The sequence below is a fragment of the Tiliqua scincoides genome, chromosome 10 (genome assembly GCF_035046505.1).
Source record: "Tiliqua scincoides isolate rTilSci1 chromosome 10, rTilSci1.hap2, whole genome shotgun sequence".
Taxonomy (NCBI): Eukaryota; Metazoa; Chordata; class Lepidosauria; order Squamata; family Scincidae; genus Tiliqua; species Tiliqua scincoides.
This window is the reverse complement of record NC_089830.1, coordinates 3,831,783-3,851,349: the sequence shown is the minus strand read 5'-3', so window position 1 is coordinate 3,851,349 and position 19,567 is coordinate 3,831,783.

Below are 19,567 nucleotides of genomic sequence, written 5' to 3'. Positions count from 1 at the left end.
CTTATACTAATAGTGTTGAGGTGACTTCATACTTATTTAGACTGTCCAATCAAACTTTTGAGGACCGAACCTTCTTAAAGTTGGCCTGGTAGCTAGCCCTCCTAGTTCTTACCCCTCCCAACTGGAGGTCCACAGCTATATTCCATTCTGCTTGATCAGGGGCCTCTCAGTCTACTGAGGTGTTAAACATTCCAATGGGTTGTAATTCTTGTCTATCCTTTCTGGCCAGCAAAGGAGAGAACAATCTTTTTGCTTATTTACTCACACTGTTGCAGCTAGGGATGGCTAGCAACTTCTCAGTTACATTGTCTTAGTGTGGTTCAGGCTTCTACTGCCAACCTAGACCTAACGTGTACGTATTCATGACACTCAGCAACTGGGATCATTAGTAGGACTAGCTTGAGCCCGAGGCTGCATTTTGTGCAGAGGGCGGCAGTGCTGCAAGTTTACTGCCAACCTGTCTTGGGAAGACTTGCAAGAGCTGTGTGGGAAATGGAGGTGAGGAAGGACAAGGCGGTGGACACAGGATTTTCCCCTCCCATCACTGCAAACCACAGTGAGATTCTCTGGTGATGAATTACTGGTCGTCTTATTTAGAGCTGATGGGAAGACAAGCCACATTTTGTAAAAAAAATTCTCATGGTAAAATATCTAAAGCAGTTTTCTAATCGTAATGTAATTTCCAGGCAGTGCCAGCAGGTTTACTCAGGCAGTTCCTGCCCTCAACCTCCATCTTCCACGAGCTCTGTCCTCATACCACCCTTCTGCCATCACCTTTGGGTAACTTGGGGGCCTTCTGAGGTGAGGAGACTGTGGTGTACTTGCCAGGGCCTTGACAGAGGCCAAGTTTCCCTTGCTGTCATTCATTCTAGGCCGGGGTGTCAGCTTTCATACAGTGGGCCAAATGGCATTTATGTTGCCTGCTGAGGGCCAGAAGTAATGTCATTAAACTCATAACCAGAAATAAGCACTTTTTCTCACTTAGGAACACATTAGCTGCAAATGACAGAAAAGAAAATATGCAAATCTTGATCATATTTCAAGATATGGGAGAGCCCAATTATCTCGTGGGTCACCCTTTCAGAAGTAACGCTTCAGCAGTGGAGAGCCCAAGGGCCAGATAAAAAGCTTCTGCAGACCGCATATGGCCCCCGGGCCTTATGTTTGACACCCCTGTTCTAGGTACATGGGGCAGAGTTAAGAGCAAACCCCCACTTGATTCTCTGGGGGAAAAGTCTGTATTGGTTTCAGCAGTTGCTTTTGCCAGCCTGGTGCCTGTTCCGACAAAGTCTACCTGGATGGAGAGGAAGGTGTTGAAAGCCAGTGATGAGCAGGTGTGTGAGAAGAGCTTCCCTCTATAATTTAGGCCCCAGTGGTATGAGATGGGACAAAAGGGGCATTGACACTATGCTGGGCTCACCCAGCTGAGGCCCAGTTTCCCAGCTGCCCTCATTCCCTGTTTCTCATCCTGTCCAAGCCCATAAAGCTTTTTACAAGTACCTTCTGCTCACATTCTTGCTCCTAATCACAGGCGTGTAGGTACTTGTAAATGCACAGGAAGTACCAGTCCAGTCTGGTGTGTTCACCTGCTGCTTGGGAGAATTTCAGGTAAGGCCTCTTACATGCCTATTAAAACATTTCACCTAAAAACTTGTAGCGTTTTTGGGGGTGGGGGAGAGGAAGTCCTTGTACTGAGTAGGTATCTGTATGCTTTGGAGGTGGGAAACATGCCTCTGAACTAGGGCTTGGCAACCTATGGCCTGTGGGCCAGATCCAGCCCACCTGCCAGCTGGGGAATCAGGGACTCTCCCACTCACTCCGTGTGCGGCAAACTGGGTGGGAAGCTTTGCCTCCCAGGCTCCACGCAGCCACTTCTGGGTGCTTGACAACCCAGAAGCTCAGTGATAACATTGAGCCTCTTTTATCAAAAAGATTACTGACCCTGCTCTAAACATCCTCTGCTGCTTTCTCCTCTACACTTCCTCTTCCAAGCCAGGAACACAGACTAGAAAACAACAATAAAACTTGTGGAGTAGGACTTGTGGAGGAGAGAGGGTTTCATAGCGTGTCAGAGTTGGAAGGGATCTTGGAGGTTGTCTAGTGCAGATTTCTGCTCAGTACAGGTAACAGGTAGCCTTTATCTAACCTTTAACTGTTGGAGGAAGCTCTTAAAACTGGTTTCCTCTTTGCGGGGGGGGGGGGGGGGCGGAAGCAGAGTAGCTTCAGCAGCAGACCCCCCCTCTTGCTGGGAATCAACCCAGGGAGCCTCCCACACCCGGCTGACTGCTAATCAAGAAAGACAAACAACATTGGCTGGTTGAAGTTGCAAAGGAGATTCATTTACTCACGGTTCATTAGAAGTATGGTTACAGCATCTGATTGAGATCAGAGGTTACTCTAACTTAAAAGATAACAAGGCCCTGAAGCTGCCTCGTCCTGCATGTGCCATGTGGTCAAGATGGCATCACCAGCAGAGCCCCACTGCGTGACATCTTGTCTGGTCAGTGGTCGGTGAGGAAGAGAGGGCATGCTCGGAGAAGAAGGGATATTGTGTCTGGGCCACGCCCCCACATAGGTCATCCAAAGGGGACAGGTAAAGTGTAGGGTCACTGGGCTATGGCTTAACCCTTTTTAGGACAGTATCCTGCCACCTCTTGGAAGCAGATGGAGTTGTACCAACTCCAATATTAACAGCTTATTGTTAGGTGGTCTTGCAGTTGTAAGATGCAACATGGGTCTTGTATTGTAAGACCAGAGAGCAACTCTACACAACCCTGCAAATTGACAGGAGGAAGCAGCAAGAGGTGGCCAGCTTGTGGCTGGTTGAGGGACCATGAGTCTGAGCCCCCCCCCCCCCGGCATCAGTGGCTAGAGCCAGCCAGAAGACTTGTGCTGCCCTTGCATCTGCCTCTGTAATCTACAACTGTGAGTACCCTACAGAGGCTGCAACATTGTTGTGAGACCACTAGAGATGCCTCTGTTGGCGGGCGGGCGGGCAGGTAGGAGGAGCTGTCTCAATCTCCTGCCCATAAGGTGTGGGGAAGGGCTCAGGCACCCAGCCTACTATGTGCGACTCAATGCAGAGCTCTGCTTCAGGCCCTCCAGCAACCAGGTCCTGGTACAAGGGCTGAGGGACATGCATCCCATGGCTTCCACTGCAAAGGCATCTGTCTGGCTGGGCAGGACTGTGGCACTGACTATACAACCTTCACAAGCCAGTAACATTGATGAGACACGTTGAGGAACCCTTTAGACCAGGGGTGCTCACACTTTTTTGGCTCGAGAGCTACTTTGAAACCCAGCAAGGCCCGGAGATCTACCAGGGGGGAAGGAAGCATCTGACAGACACCCCCTTTAATGTATGGAGCCCCTGCTGGAGTCTAGTCAGTTTCGTCAGTTTTGTTGCTGCATGCCTGAAGAGCAGCTAAAGTGTCGGTTTCAGTGTCAGTTTAGTGTCAGCTAAATCTGTCAGTTTCTTCTAGTCACTAGACGAAATTGACATATTAACAGTTTGGAGAGACAGGGCTCCGCTACCGGTAGATTGCGATCCACCTATTGAGCACCCCTGCTTTAGACTCTTTGCATCTTTAATCCCCACTGCCACATGTCCTTGGACCTAGCATACATCTGCAACATTTGTGGCCACCCAGCTTGTCCAGAAACATCCTCTCTTGTGATCTTCTGTTCACCTCTTCCTCTCATATTTTAGTTTACTTTCTTTTTATTTGGGGCAAGACACCCCATAACTGTGTTCTGGCTCAGAAGTGATGTTGAAGGATTTCCTTTGATGAGTAAGAAAATGCTGGGATTATGTGGAAGGAGGAGGCAGAGAAGGTTTTGGGTAAGGTGGGAGATGGAATAAAGGGGGGGAATGGTATTGAAAATACAGTTCTGTTTTTTTGCAGGACACTTCAGAGACTCTGCCACTAGAGGTCACTCTTACTTTACTTAAAGACCACCTCCTCCATCCTGCACAAGTTCTGTCATTCCAAAATAGCTCTCCCTTTGCACAGGATATATACAAGGGTGCCTGCAGAATAAAACAAATAGGCTCTCATCAGTGGTGTAGCTAATGATCATGTAGCCCGGTGCCAAGCTCAAAACGTTGCCCCGGAAGTGCTGTCACAACCGGAAGTGAAATCGTGCCCAGGCTTTTTAAAAAGTGAAAATTGGGAGGAACCCACCTCCTCCCCCCAGCAGCTCACCATCCACTTGCTCTGCTGCCTCTCCCCAGTCAGTGGTGTAGCTAAGGCATCTATCTGCTACCCGGGGTCAAAGAAGATTTTGTAGAGCCCCTGCACGATAAAATCAAATTTAATTAAGTAAATAAAAAGTTATTAATTCCATGCTGTATCATACTAACATCTCACTGGCACTCAGAAGAATCAGTCTCATAGGTCAATTTGGAGTTAAGTAAATCCATTTTTTGTTCCACAAGACAGTTGTGTTTTCATTTTCTGGTTAATTGGCCATAACTTTTGATAGAATAAAGATATTGCAGTGCAGTTTATTTCATTGCACTCTGCATTAAATTACCTTTCCAATGATATATAACATGATGATATTATTCATACATAACAAGATTTTCACACTTTTGGTCACTAGTGTCAAGCTCAGCTTGTTGCCCCCCTAAAGCTTGATGCCCGGTGCAACTGCTATCCTCTGCACCCCCTTAGCTATGCACTGGCTTCCATCATCCACATATTTACATAGCTGCTGGAGTGTGTGTGTTTCTGATACAGATATCCTAGCCTTCATTTCAGGAGGTTGGGGCAGCATACATTCTTTCCCATTTCACCCTCACAACGGCCCTGCAAGGAAGGTTAGGCAGAGGAAAGGAGAGGGAAATTGGTCCTCTTTTCCACACTTCCTCTTCAGCCTTTCTTTTCAAATCCAAGGAGTGGGAGGAGAGTAGTGGCCTAGAACGTCTGTCACCCTAGCCCACAACTCTCATTCCTCTTCCACTTGGTTCTCCTCTTCCTGTTTAAATTCAGGGGCCTTGAGCAGCAGCTGTGGAGTCAGGCAGGCAAACAGGCACCTGGCACCAAACAGCTGTCGTCCCCCCCAGCTATGTCAACCTCACGGGCAGGCGAGTTCTGGGGAAGGACTCTGCCTTGAGGTACTGTGCACTGAGATACGTGGATCAATGACCTGATTCTGGACGAATTAGCCCACGTTCACATGGGTCCTGAGCATAGTGAGTATCTGTGCAGTGTTGACATGCAGCAACGAGTGGGAAATGCAGAGTGTAACCCATTTCTGCCCAGCCCACAAGTGTGCACATTTGGTCCCTGTTGCATGTATGCAGCGTTGGGCAGAAATGGCTTAACACAATGGGTAAACTTGCTGATAGAAAGAGCTCGTTGTTAAGGGAAGTGACTGAGGAGTGCAACCCAGGAGTATGTTTTGCAAGATAAAGGAGTATGTTTTGCTGAGTGCACATCAGTTGGCCAGCCCACCTCCTACCACCCAGCAGGAGTGCCAGGTGGTGTCTTATTTCCCTAAATGCTGCCCTCCTTACCTGGTGGTGTGCCAACCAAGCCTACTGCTTCTGCTCTCTGGTCTCAAACAGGAAGAGGGGAATAGGTTAGAGCAGTGGCTCTCAAACCTTTTAGCCTTGGGACCTACTTTTTAAAATGGCATCCTATCAGGACGCACCTAACTTTATGAGACTTTTTAAAAGGTAAAGAGAGATAAGTATTTTTATTTACAAGTAATATTTTATTTGGAAAAAAAAAAAAGGAATCCATTTCTCATAATGAGGCAGCCTTAATGATTAGCCTCAAGGTTTAGTTTTATGACCCAGCATTCACCTGCCCCCCCTCCCCCGGTCATCGATGGAGAAAAACATAGCAGAAAAAAGACACTCAAACATTTTTCTCCCTATATTTTCACAAGTTTGCAAACTGCAGGAGCTCAGCTGATGGCAGGTCAGCTACCGTTTTGAATAAACTCAGAGCTGGAGGCAATTGGTTACGTGATCTCTGCATCACCTGTGTTTTCCGTGCATCACCTGTATCACCTGTGGCTCCGTGGGACCCACCAGAAATCAGGTCCTGACCCACAGTTTGAGTTATGCTGGGCTAGGGCATCCCTGCTGCTCTAGCCCACTTCTCCTCTACACTTCCATTCCTACTTCCTTTTAGAAACCAGGGAGAGAAAGGAGGGAGCAGGTGCAATGGAGGTAGTGTGCCGCAGCTGGCATGCCACGCTGGGAGAGGGGTGTGTGATCTCTGACACTCCAAGACACCGCCCAAGGGAGGACGTGGTATCTGGCAAATGGCCTCAGATGGCGGGAGGGCTTGGCCAGTCCTGGGTAAGTGGCAAACTCGACTGGAGGGTGGCTTATCTGCTGTAGAATCCTAACAGGGTAGGGGAATTTAAGGCATTTAATGGGTGGGCAGAACCCTTCTTCTGAACCCTGGGGAGTGTTCTCTCCCCAGAACACTCTATTGGAGCTGCTTTTCTCCTTTTGGGGAAACCAGAAGTGGTTCCTTCCTGCAGGGAAAAATTGGTGTTTAGTGGAAAAAATGCAAGTGGGAAAGACACCTCCTCCCTTCCACCTGGTCAGGTTGCCCCTTAATTCCCCCCACCCATAGTGGACAGGTCAGGTCCTGCCCCCATTGTGTCTGATTGTACCATAAGATATCAGAGGTAGCTGGCCAAAGAATGCGTGTCCATTTTCAGCCCCGGAGGAAAGAAGTCAGAGGCCTCCACAGGAGGGAGAGAGGACTTGTGGAGCAACCACATCTTGCTTTGGTCCCATTGGCTGCAGACGCTCAGGAGAAACCAGACAGAGGACTGCACCGTTGGCTTTACAACATCACCAGGCTGGGGCAACATACATGCTCACCCTATGGAGAATGACACTCAAACCACACCTCCCTGAGAAGGCCACGGGTAAGAGACCTCTTTCGCAGAGCCTGTGAGGGCTGGGGTGCTGTAGCAGCACTTAGTTCAGACAGCTCCTTGTTGAGAACCTCCAGGGTGGCAGACCAGCATCTCTGAAAGGCAGCTCAGCCCCCCCCCCCCATTACTTGAGCCTTAGGTGTGTTCCATGAGGTGGGGGCACCTTTTCCGTTTGCAGAGGAGAAGCTCTGCAGAATTAGGGGTGCCTCCCAGAATCCTCTGCAATGCACACAGTTCTGTGGCAGATGCTCCGCTTCCTTGGAAAATAAATTCAGCCTTTCTGCATGGAAGCTAGTGCTGCACGGATGCTGAGATCATTACCTGTCCCATCTGGGGTATGCGTATCTATCAGAACCTCCCTTCGACGGACTCTGCCCATGGATCTGCCTGGCTCAGCATGGCCACCAACACAGCTACTCTCCAGCATTCCAGGCAGGGATCTTTCCTAGGAACTGACCCTGGGAACTTCCTGCTTGCAGATGGCTGCTAGACTGCGGAACCACAGCCCCTCCCGCCATGACAACTTTATTATCTGCTTTGTGGCAGGTTACGGGTGCAGCTCCTTGCTAGAAACATGTGACTGGGTTAGAGATGTTGGAGGAATCTTAAAATCGAATTGGTTTCCTCTTTAGGGGGGAAGCAGAGTAGCTTCAGCAGCAGACCCCCCCCCACCTCTTGCTGGGAATCAACCCCAGGGAAGCTCCCACACCCGGCTGACTGCTAATCAAGAAAGACAATGGCTAGTTGAAGTTGCAAAAGAAAGTCATTTACTCACGGTTCCATAGAAGCATATGTTACAGCATCTGATTATGATCAGAGGTTACACTACACTTAAGATAACAAGGCCCTGGAGCTGCCTCGTCCTGCGTGTGCCATGTGGTCAAGATGGCGTCGCCAGCAGAGCCCTGCTGTGACCCACCTTGTCAGGTCAGTGTTCAGTGAGGAAGAGAGGGCGTGCACGGAGCAGAAGGGAAGGTTATAGTGTCTGGGCCACACCCCCACATAGGTCATCCAAAGGGGACAGGTAAAGTGTAGGGTCACTGGGCCATGGCTTAACCCTTTCAGGACAGTATCCTGCCACCTCTGGACAGCAGACGGAGTTGCACCAAACTCCAACAAGAGAAACCCATGACTACAACAGCCAGCCACAAGCCTCTGGGAAGCAGGAAAAGTAGGGCATGAAGGGGCCCACTTTCATCACCAGCACCTGGTATCCAGGGGTGCGTTGCCTCTCTTCATGCCATGTGCTGGAACTGATGACAAATCAGGATGTGTGGAGCTGGGTATTTTAACTGCTACAGTCTCTCCCCCCCCCCCCCGTCTGTTTTCAGCCTGCTGCCTACCCCTCAGTTTTTGCCACTCTTGACACACAGACCCCCCCCAAATTGGCTTAATGCAGACTAAATAGTTGATGGGCCTGAAGAATGAGGTGGAAAATCCTTGCAAAATGCAGCCTGTCTGATCCAATTTTTGCAAATGAAGCAGACCTGCTGGAAAAGCAATGCAATTCCACAGAACTTTCAAGCATCATATCCTTGAAATGCGCACTGGGTTGTCTTTGTGAAAACAGGAGCAGGAACCAGGGGTGGGGAGGGGGAGAGGGAGGAGGAGGAGGAGGAGGGGGGGGAATGGTAGAAGTGAAAGCCCCTCTGAATAGCTCCCTCTCCTGTGCACTTACCCTTTTCCCCTAGTCCTCCCCCTCTTCTCATTGTTCCTTTTAATGCTGTATTTAATAGAAATAAATTAGAATAAACAGTCGGCTCTCGACGTCTAAAGACAGGTGGCAGAGTAATATTAAAAGAAAGGAATAAAAATTCATTTAATGAGCATTGTTAATTAAACCTGGAAATCAAAGAGGCCTGAGTTGTGGGAATTCAGAGGAAAAATGAAAATGAAGGGGAGGATTGCTCCGGGCATGAAGAGTGGAATGAAATTAAATTTAATGTGGGTTTGTGTTTGTTAATGTCTATCACACATCACAGTGTATTACAGCTTAGGCTAAAGTGTTTCCTCCACTTGCACGCAAATGCAACCCACCCACCCCCAAACTGGGAGATTTCTACAGTGCAAAGGGCATCCTAAAACAATGAATTATCAGCGCAGAAGGCAGCAAGTTACTCAGAGAGGCGTAGTCTCCTTCTTGGCCTTACCCAACCAATTTTTATGGCCCTGGTGGTGGCAGAGTGCCAATTTGCCCTTGGTTGTGTTGCAAGGGCGCCATCTTAGAGAGGGCATAGGAGGCCTTTGTTGCCCTGCCCCCACCGCTCCCTATTCCAGACCACATGTAATTGCATTTGCTCTCCAGGAGCACCTATCCTGGTTGCCAACTTGCTTGTTCCACAAACTGAGCAACGATTGTTAGACGCAGTCAAACGCAGGGAGAGAGCGGTGTCTTCTAGGTACCCAAGTCAGGGGCAGAAATAATTCCTTTCTTTCCATCAACAAAACCCATCCTCATCAAAAGGGGCCTGACCAAGGGGCATGGCCATAATTAAATGAGGTGTAACAAAAGAGTAACCACAAGAACTTGCCTTCAAAATCCAGTTCTTTGTACCAAGATTGCCTCCACGGTCTCCTGGGGAAGGCCTTTTAGCCTCAAAGAGGATTTCTCCCCTCCCGCACTGAAGTCAGAAGGGATCCCTGCCATGTGGACTGTGGAGTGTTCCACAAACACATCAGCCATGTTGGGGTGCTGTGAGTCACACTGCTATATATTTTCCCATAGGTGTTTTGCAGCCCAATCCTATCCACACTTTCTTGGGAGTAAGCCCTGTTGAATGCAATGGGACTTACTTCTGAGTAGACAAGCATAGGGTTGTGCTCTCAATTCTTTTCAGCTTTGATTTGCTTGCCTTTCTTTGGCATACAATAATTGTGAGTTTTGCTTTAGGAATAGTTAAGAATAAGAATTCTCCAGGCAGGGGTTTTTTTTTGGGGGGGGGGGGGGCTTAACTGGAGAGATGTGTGATTAATGTTGAAAATGTCTGCCAGGGCCTGTTCTGTACTTTTACAGTGCAATCCTATGCATGTCTACTTAGAAGTAAGTTCCATTGAGTTCAATGGGGCTTACTCCCAAGAAAGTGTGTATAGGATTGCAGCCTCAGAGCCAGAAGATCTTTTTTTTTTTTTATTAAATAGTGAATGGTGAATGAGGTGGATGCAGAGTCCTCTGGGGGGATCTCAACACCTGACTTCCTTTGCTCCCAGGTTCTCTGCTTCTGGTAAATCTCAGGGTAATCTCAGGTAATCTGTTAACTGAGTAAGAGGGGCTTTTTCAAATGGGTGCTCCTCTTTTTTTTAGCAGGGGAAGAATAACTGGCCTTCGTCACCCCAGCAGTGTCTTTTCTAGTGGCTGTCTGCTGGTATTCCTTGGCATCTTTTTAGATTGTGAGCCCTTTTGGGACAGGGAGCCATTAGTTATTTGATTTTTCTCTGTAAACTGCTTTGTGAACTTTTTGTTGAAAAGCGGTATATAAATACTGTTCATCATCATCATCATCTTATGTCAAAATTCCAGATGCAAGGGAGGGCACCAGGATGAGGTCTCTTGTTATCTGGTGTGCTCCCTGGGGCATTTGGTGGGCCGCTGTGAGATACAGGAAGCTGGACTAGGTGGGCCTATGGCCTGATCCAGTGGGGCTGTTCTTATGTTCTTAACTACAATTCCCAGGAAGCCTTGCAGGTCTCTTGTTATCTGGTGTGCTCCCTGGGGCATTTGGTGGGCCGCTGTGAGATACAGGAAGCTGGACTAGATGGGCCTGTGGCCTGATCCAGTGGGGCTCTTCTTATGTTCTTAGGGATTCCACAACAAGAAAGGGCACTCCCCATGCATGGCAGAGAACATGGGGCAGGGGGACATATGTGATCTTTTATTTTCTGCTCATCTGGGAAGGTTGGAGACCTCACGTTGCCTCACCATGTCACAGCTCCACGCTCATTCTGCCCCTTTCTGGCTTCTGGCCACAGAGGAATGATTTTCAACAGATGGGCTGTAGTGCATGGGTGTGTGGTGAAAGGTCCACAAGTATGCAGCTGGAGTTTGGAGCACAGTGATTGAAAATAGCTGAAAAGCTGTTCCGGATTTTGTGGCTCTGTCTCTAGGGCAGCGATTTTCAACCTTTTTCATCTCACGGCTCACTGACAAGGCACTAAAATGGTCAAGGCACACCACCAGGTTTTTGACAATTGACGAGGCACACCATGCTGCCAGTGGGGGCTCACATCTCCCATTGGCCCTATTAATAAATGACCTTCCCCCAAATTCCTGTGGCACACCTGTGGACCACTCACGGCACACCAGTGTGCCACGGCACATTGGTTGAAAATGGCTGCTCTAGGGCATCTGTCTGTCGCAGCCATTTTCAACCACTGTGCCGTGGCACACTGGTGTGCCGCGGGAATTTGGGAGAGGGTCATTTATCAATAGGACCATTGCGGGGTGTGAGCCCCCACTGAAAGCACAGCGTGCCTTGTCAATTGTCAAAAAGCTGATGGTGTGCCTTGACCATTTTAGTGCCTTGCCAGTGTGCTGCGAGATGAAAAAGGTTGAAAATCACTGGTCTGTAGTAACAAATTAATCTGCTAGAGGAGGGACTGACAGTTTGTTACTACAGACACTTGCCCTAAAAACAGAACCTCAGACCTCAGAAGAGTGTCCTGGAAGCCAGAAGGGACATCATAAAAGGTGAAGACCATAGAAGTTAGTGGGCTGTTAGGAAAACGCTTCTATGGTCTTCATCATAAAAGGTGAAGACCATAGAAGTTAGGAAAATGCTGGAATTCACTGGCATAGACAAATGTCCCAGTGTGGTGGGACACCCATAATGCCTGCTCTTATCTGCAAGGTTCAGTAAAAGATGGACACAAAGGTGGGCTTTGGAGCCCAGTCATTTAGTTAGCTGTGGAAATACAACAGACACTATAAGAGCAGTTTGGGGATTTTCAGTCCAGAAAACAGGCGCCGGGGGACGGACGGACATATAATTAAGGGTGCAATCCTAACCAATTTTTCAGCACTGACATCGCTGTGCCAATGTGGCATGTGCTGCATCCTGCAGTGGGGAGGCAGTCAAGGGGGCCTCCCCAAGGTAAGGGCATGGATGAAGTGGATAGAAGAAAGTTCTTTTCTTTCTTGCACAATACCAGAACAAGGGGACATCCATTAAAACTGAGTGGCAGGAAGGTGAAAACAGACAAAATAAAACATTTCTTTACCCAGCGTGTATTTAATCTGTGGAACTCCTTGTCACAAGATGCGGTGATGGTGTCTAGCCTGGATGTCTTTAAAAGGGGATTGGGCAGATTTCTGGAGGAAAGGTTCATCCCATGTTACAAGCCATGATGGTTTTGGCAAGCTCCTGGTTTTAGGCTACCCTAGAAGGCCAGGTGCAGGGGCAACAAGATACAGGGCTCCTCCTGTCTTATGGACTCCCAGAGGCATCTGGTGGGCCACTGTAAGATACAGGAAGTTGGACTAGAGGGGCCCCCCTTTGGCCTGGAGGAAAAATCCATTACGGGGTACAAGCCATGATGTGTATGTGCAACCTCCTGATTTTAGAAATGGGTTATGTCAGAATGCCAGATGCAAGGGGGGCACCAGGATGAGGTCTCTTGTTATCTGGTGTGCTCCCTGGGGCATTTGGTGGGCCGCTGTGAGATACAGGAAGCTGGACTAGATGGGCCTATGGCCTGAGCCAGTGGGGCTGTTCTTATGTTCTTAACTACAATTCCCAGGAAGCCTTGCAGGTCTCTTGTTACCTAGTGTGCTCCTGGGGCATTTGGTGGGCCACTGTGAGATACAGGAAGCTGGACTAGATGGGCCTATGGCCTGATCCAGTGGGGCTGTTCTTATGTTCTTAACTACAATTCCCAGGAAGCCTTGCAGGTCTCTTGTTACCTGGTGTGCTCTCTGGGGCATTTGGTGGGCCACTGTGAGATACAGGAAGCTGGACTAGATGGGCCTATGGCCTGATCCAGTGGGGCTGTTCTTATGTTCTTATGGCCTGATCCAGTGGGGCTCTACTGATGTTCTTATGAGATGTCACAGATGTTAGAAATCTGTGGCTTCAGGGGTAACTATTGCTTAGTCAGTTACAGAGAGGTTTTTAAGCCCAGAAAGAAACAGGTTCAAATCTCACCCCCTGAGGCAGTCACCGCCCACTCTGCCAAAGATCTCCAGCAGCTCATGAACTGTTTTAGCAAGGCCTGTCAAGACCTTGGACTGACAATCAGCCTGAAGAAAACACAGGTCATGGTTCAGGATGTGGATTCACCTCCCTGCATTGCAATCTCTGCGCATGAGCTGGAGGTTGTCTATGACTTTGTGTACCTTGGCTCAACGATCTCCAACACTCTTTCTCTGGATACCGAGCTAAACAAACACATCAGTAAAGCAGCTACCACGTTTTCCAGACTCGCAAAGAGAGTCTGGTCCAACAAGAAGCTGACGGAGCATACCAAGATCCAGGTCTACAGAGCTTGCGTCCTGAGTACACTTCTGTACTGCAGCAAGTCATGGACTCTTTGCTCACAACAGGAGAAGAAGCTGAATGCTCACCACATGTGCTGCCTCCTACACATCCTCGGTATCACCTGGCAGGACAAAGTTCCAAACAACACAGTCCTGGAACGTGCTGGAATCCCTAGCATGTATGCACTGCTGAAACAGAGACGCCTGCGTTGGCTCGGTCATGTCGTGAGAATGGATGATGGCCGGATCCCAAAGGATCTCCTCTATGGAGAACTCGTGCAAGGAAAGTGCCCTACAGGTAGACCACAGCTGCGATACGAGGACATCTGCAAGAGGGATCTGAAAGCCTTAGGAGTGGACCTCAACAGGTGGGAAACCTTGGCCTCTGAGCGGCCCGCTTGGAGGCAGGCTGTGCAGCATGGCCTTTCCCAGTTTGAAGAGACACTTGGCCAACAGGCTGAGGCAAAGAGGCAAAGAAGGAAGGCCCACAGCCAGGGAGACAGACCAGGGACAGACTGCACTTGCTCCCAGTGTGGAAGGGATTGTCACTCCTGAATCGGCCTCTTCAGTCACTCTAGATGCTGTGCCAGAACGCGATACCAGAGTCTTCCGAGACTGAAGGTTGCCAACAAGACCCCCAAATCTCACCTCAGCTGTGAACTCAAGGAGCAATTCATGTCCCACTTGCTGTCCTTTCTCCATGTTCCTCCGTGGGTTTGCTGCTCCAAAGGAGCCAGCCAAGTACCCCATGTGGGCTGAAAAGTGAATGTTATCGAAAATCCAGTGGGCTTCTGGCCTCCCCCGAGGGAGCTCTGCTACTTGGCTGGCTCTCTGGGGTGAGTAGTCTGGCCAGGATTTCTCCGGTGTAGTCTGGTGTAGTGGCTCAATGTCTAGACTCCTTTCAGCCAGGCTGCAGTGTGTGATGTGAGGAGAACAAGTTGAGGGCCTTTCCACTTCTCCTTCAGGGGCTTGCCTTTCCACTCTTGGACCAGGGCGTAGTCTCCAGGCTGAAGATCATGGGCAGGTGCATAAAAAGTTGACCCTGACCAGTTGTACTTTGCACATGATCTGAGGCTATGTCTTCCTTGTGCCTTGCTTTGGTACATCAGATTTCTCTGCAGAACCCAGGCAACCTTCCTTTTCATCTCTTGTAAGAGTCCCTTCGTGCCGGCATCAAGACCATGTTCCTTGAGTTTTGCCCTTAGTGATGAAGAGATGGAGCCCACAGTTCAGATTCTTGAGACTTTTGGACTCCTCTGACTACTTTCTAGGCACCTCGATGGTGTCCCGGCCCTGAAAAGTAAGCCTGATCTTGTCTCTGCCCTCAAATCCCCAAGCTGCCTTTTACAAAGGGCTCTTTCTCTCTCAGCTCATCTGTGATTTGGGTGGGGGTAATACGTAATACTTAATCTTCCCCTGGGGGCTGGGGTTAAGAATAGGCCCTCAGTTTGGCTGTACTTGTCTTAAGAGGCGACTAAACAGCCACCGAGTAGATGGGACTCCTTAGCCTGGGAAGGCAGCTCATCTGAGAGAAGGAAAACTTTGATCCCAAACCTCCACTGCCTTGTGGCTACATCCAGTTATGGAAAAGGCTTCAGGAGTCAACCTCGAGGCAAAATCCGGAGCCGAAGTCCCTGAGGCAGTTCATGGCTGAACACAGTCATGTTCTGGCAACTCCTGCGACCAACCGTATTGGCCTCTGCCTTTCCATTGGACCATTTCAGCGACGTGGAGAGGGGGGATTTGCTGCATGGGAAACAGCCTATCCTCCATACCTACTTTACCCAGGCTTTGCGCACTGGAGAGAACACTCTGTTCCAGAACCACCATTCAGAGCGTGACACCATGGTCTTCCGAGACTGAAGGATGCCAACAACAATAAGTAATAATGCACCTATCTTGTGGGAACACCTTCCTTACAAGGAAAGCCTCTCTCTCTCTCTCTCTCTCTCTCTCTCTCTCTCTGTGTGTGTGTGATGGGGGGCAATTAAGGGATAACCTAAGATGTCTAAAATGATGCATGGTGTAAACAGAGAGAAGTGTTTGCTCTCTCACTGTACCCAAGCCAGATGGTGCCCAATGCAACTGATTATTGGGTGGTTCAGGAGGGACCAAAGGGGGCACTTCTTTGCACCCACCGTGCATTTGTTCTCTGTGGAACCCATTGCCACAAGGTGTGATGATGACTTCCGGCTAGGGTGGCTCTAAAAGAGGCTCCGACCGATGGAGTGATCCTTCCTGTGGGTCAAGTATTCCCCATGGAAGCAGCATGCAGTACATGGTGTTCCTGGCCCGGTGCAGCTGTGGGGCTTTGCCCACACTGAGGGCACCCGCCATCTTGAGAGGGCGCAGGGGCTGGGTTTTGCCCTGGCACCAGCCCCTCTACTGCAGGCAGCTGTGCTGGGCTAGGAAGACGCCATAAACCTCCAGCTGCTACAAGTCTCTGTATTGCTTTTGCTGCACTTGCCAGGCGGGGCGATCCCTTGGAGTGCATGACAGTGCCTCTGAGCACGTGCAGAGTGCCCTTTCCCTGAGCATCAGGTGGAAACACATGCAGTTCCCAAATGTCTGGGAGTGGGGGGAGGCTGCTTCATGGCTGGGGCTGAGCCCTGGAACCAAGCCCACTTTCCAGACTCAGCAGCCCCTCTGCGGACCCTGGAAAGAGACCCAGCAGGGGGAACAGTCCGCTTTGCTCAGGCAGGAGCCCTGCGGGGTGTGGGGGGCGAGTTTCCCAGGAACTGCTGGCCGGGGGGGGGGAGGGGACGAGCCTCCGAGTGGTCTCCGCTGCCCCCCCTCGCGCAGGCCAAGTCGGTGAAGTCGCGCCCTCCCCGGAATGCGAGTGCCCCGCAGCCTGGAGGGCGGGGGGCCGCGGTGGGGCCCAAGCAGCTTCTGCGCCCCTCGAGGCTCCACTGCGGACAGGGCTGGTGGGGGCTCCCCGCGACCACTGGCGGCCCTGCGCCACACTCTCTCGGGGCTCCTCCGCTGGCCGGCTCCGGAGGGCGTGGATGCGCTGGACGGCTGGCCGCCCGTCGGGGAGGAGCGCCGCCGCGGCCCGCAGGTGAGGGGCTCCCGTCGGGATCGGGGCCGGGGGGGCTAAGCGATCCGGGCCTACTGGCGAGTCAGCGGCCCCCTCTGAGTCGTCCAGGAGCCCGGGGAGGCGCAGGAGGCCCGGGCTGTCTCCAGGGTGGTCCCGCGGCTGCTCGGGCCTCTTTCCAGGCGGGCACTGGCGGGAGAAGCCCCAGCCCGCCCCGGGAGCCAATGCGCCGGGGCGGCCCCAATCCCCCTTCTCCCGCAGCCCCCTCCCCTTGCGTCCCGGGAAGGGGGCAGTCCTGGGGGGCCGCGCTGGAAACTCCCTGACTCTGGGGGAGCCCCGTCGAAGGCTGCGGGGGGGGGCAGAGGGAACCCCCCCCCCGGAATCGAATGGATGACTGCGAGTCCCCTCCGGGTGGAGCAAGGAACGGTCTGCCAGCCCCCCTTCCTCTCCAGGCGGGGGCTGCCAGTCTGGCCGCGTTCAGGGGACCGGTCTTGGCGGGGGCGGCCGGGGCCCCCCCGCACTTCCTCAGTCAGATGGAAGGGCCACCGTGTTCCTGAGGAGCCGCTCCCTGGTAGGCACGCCGCCCGCTCTCCCGTCCGTGGCGGGAGGGGGGGGCAGGTTCAGGGCCGTCCGCGTCCTCCTCGACTGAACATCCGATGGGACCCCCGCAGTTCTTGCGCCCAGCGAAGCTGATGATGATGATGATGATGATGGGGAAGACTTCTGCTCCCCCTCCCCCTCTGCGCCGGTCTCCTCTGCCCGTCGCCCCCCCCCCCCCGCTGGGATAAAGGGAGCCAGCTGTGCGAGGCCCCGAAGGCTCCTCCCCACCCACCGTGGGACGGTGGGGCCCTCTGGAAGGGGCGGCAGGAGCGCTTGCGGGATCCTTGGGCAGCTTCCAGCCCCGAAGGCAGCCCATGCCTCCCCCGCGGGTGGCAGGACCTGCGGCTCCCGGCCTCCCGGTTCCCACACGGGACTGGCCGCCCAGAAGGCCCGCGGAAGCCGCTCTCCAGGCACACCGACTCGTGGGGGGGGGCGCCTGCTGCGTTCCGGGGAGCCGTCTAGGCTGCGCTCTCCCCCCGCTGCCTTTCCGTGCGCGCCCTCGGGGGAAGGGGGGGGGAATTCCACGCGGCTCTCGCGCCTGGATCGTGCCCGGCTGTTCCGGACAGTCCACACTCCCGAAGGCCCTGCATGGGGTGGGGTGGGGGGCTGGTGCGACACCCACTTTCCTCCTGCCGCTCCAGCCACTCCAGGCTGATGTAAGGCCGGCTGGGCAGGCGTTGAAAGGAATTCTTCTGCCTGCGTGGGTCTCGCGATCGTCCACTCGAGGACTCGTCCTCCCTTCCCCACTTGCCTTCCGCTGCCAGGGGGTTCCGCGGAATTACTTTCCTCGCGTGTCCGCGGGCCCTCGGTTTGGCCCCCTTTCCTCCTTTGGCTACCATTCTGTGCACACTTTCTCGAGAGTAAGCCCCACTGAGCACAACGGGACCTCCTGCTGAGTAGACACGCATAGGCTTGGGCTGAACGGAGTTGTGAAGCCCCCCCCCATTATTCCTAGATGGGGGGGGGGAGAGAGAGTTTCACGTTCTCTTTTGAGTATAGCAGAAAATTGCAAGAGCTCCAGGAAAAAGCAGCCCTTTTGGGCCCTTCTTCCCAAGGGGACTCTTCAGCCCAGGAGAAAGACGGGTGCATGTGTGTGTTGGGGGGGGCAGGACCCAGCGTGTTTGTTGTTTCCCCCACGAGGGGTGGCGTGGAGCCCGTGGGCGGAGGGGCTTGTTCTCCTTCCCCCAGATTGGCAGGAATATTGTGAACTTCAATCAACGAAATAGGCCCCCAGGCGTCTGTTCGGGACCCCCACCCCCAAGGACTTCGCGCAGAGGCCCCTCCGGTTCCGTGGAATTGGCTGCCACGAGGCCTGGTCACGGCACGAGCTGAGACGGGGGTTTTGGTGGTTTGAATACAAGTTCATGGGGAAGTTGCTTCGCCTGATCGCAGGACACCGAAACGATCCTACGGGCACAGGGCCCGATCCCCTCCAGCTTTCCAGTGCCGGTGCGGCTGCTGGCTGGACCAAGCCTCCATGACTGCCCCTCTCCCCCAGGATGAAGCATATGCCCCGTGGGAAGGCTGCACCAGCGCTGGAAACTTGCACGGCGTTGGACCCACGTCCGGAATTCTGATGCCGGGAAGGGAGCTTAGGGAAGGAAAGCGCGTCTCCCCCTCCCTGAGAGCCACGCGGTGCTCCCGCCCTTCTGCGCGCGTATCTTGAGATACGCGGAGTGAGGACTTGCCTTGCTTGCCCAGCCTCCACGCCCCAGCGGAGGAGGAGACCTCGCGGGGCTGCTGCCGGGGGGTGCACGGCGAGGAGCTCCAACCAACACGGGTCCAAGCGAGCGCTACAAACCGACGCGAAGGAGGACTTTTTGGTACGGGAAGCGATCGACAGGACTTCGTGGGCTGAGGGCCCGATCCTCTCCAACTTTCCAGCACCGGTGCAGCTGCAGTGCAGCCCCCCAGGCAAGGGAACAAACGTTCCCTTACCTCGTGGAGGCCTCCATAACTCGCCTCCCACCACCGGATACAGAGCGCCCGCCATTGGGACAACTACACCAGGGCTGGGAAGTTGGAGAGGATTTGGCCCTGAGTGTCTGTGAGGTGACAGGCAGGATCCTGGCTATTGCCTTACTTAACCCCCCCCCCCCGTAGTATGATATGTACATAGCCCGTTCACACATGCACAGGAACACGTGTTTCTCTGCACTTCTGTGCACGAGGTCCCACTCTGTTCTGTGCCTCTTTTCAAACATGCCGAGGTCGCCCTCCGTGTCCAGCGGGGCTTCTTGCTCCCAGATTAAGAGATCGACAGCGCAATCCTATGCATGTCCACTCAGAAGTAAGCCCCATTAGACCCAGTGGGGTTTATCCCCAGGAAAGTGTGGGTCGGATTGGGCTGGGAGGCCGAGCAGATGCTGCCCACGTCGAAGGGAACGAACGTGACCTCGAGGAGGCCTCCGTGACTGTTTGTTTGCCACGTTTTTTCTTCCTCCAAGGAGCTCGGGGTGGTGCGCAGAATTTCTTCCCCCTTCTGTCGTCACAACAACCCTGTGAGGTGGGCCAGGCCGGGAGAGAGTGCCTGGCCCCAAGTCACTCTGGAAGCT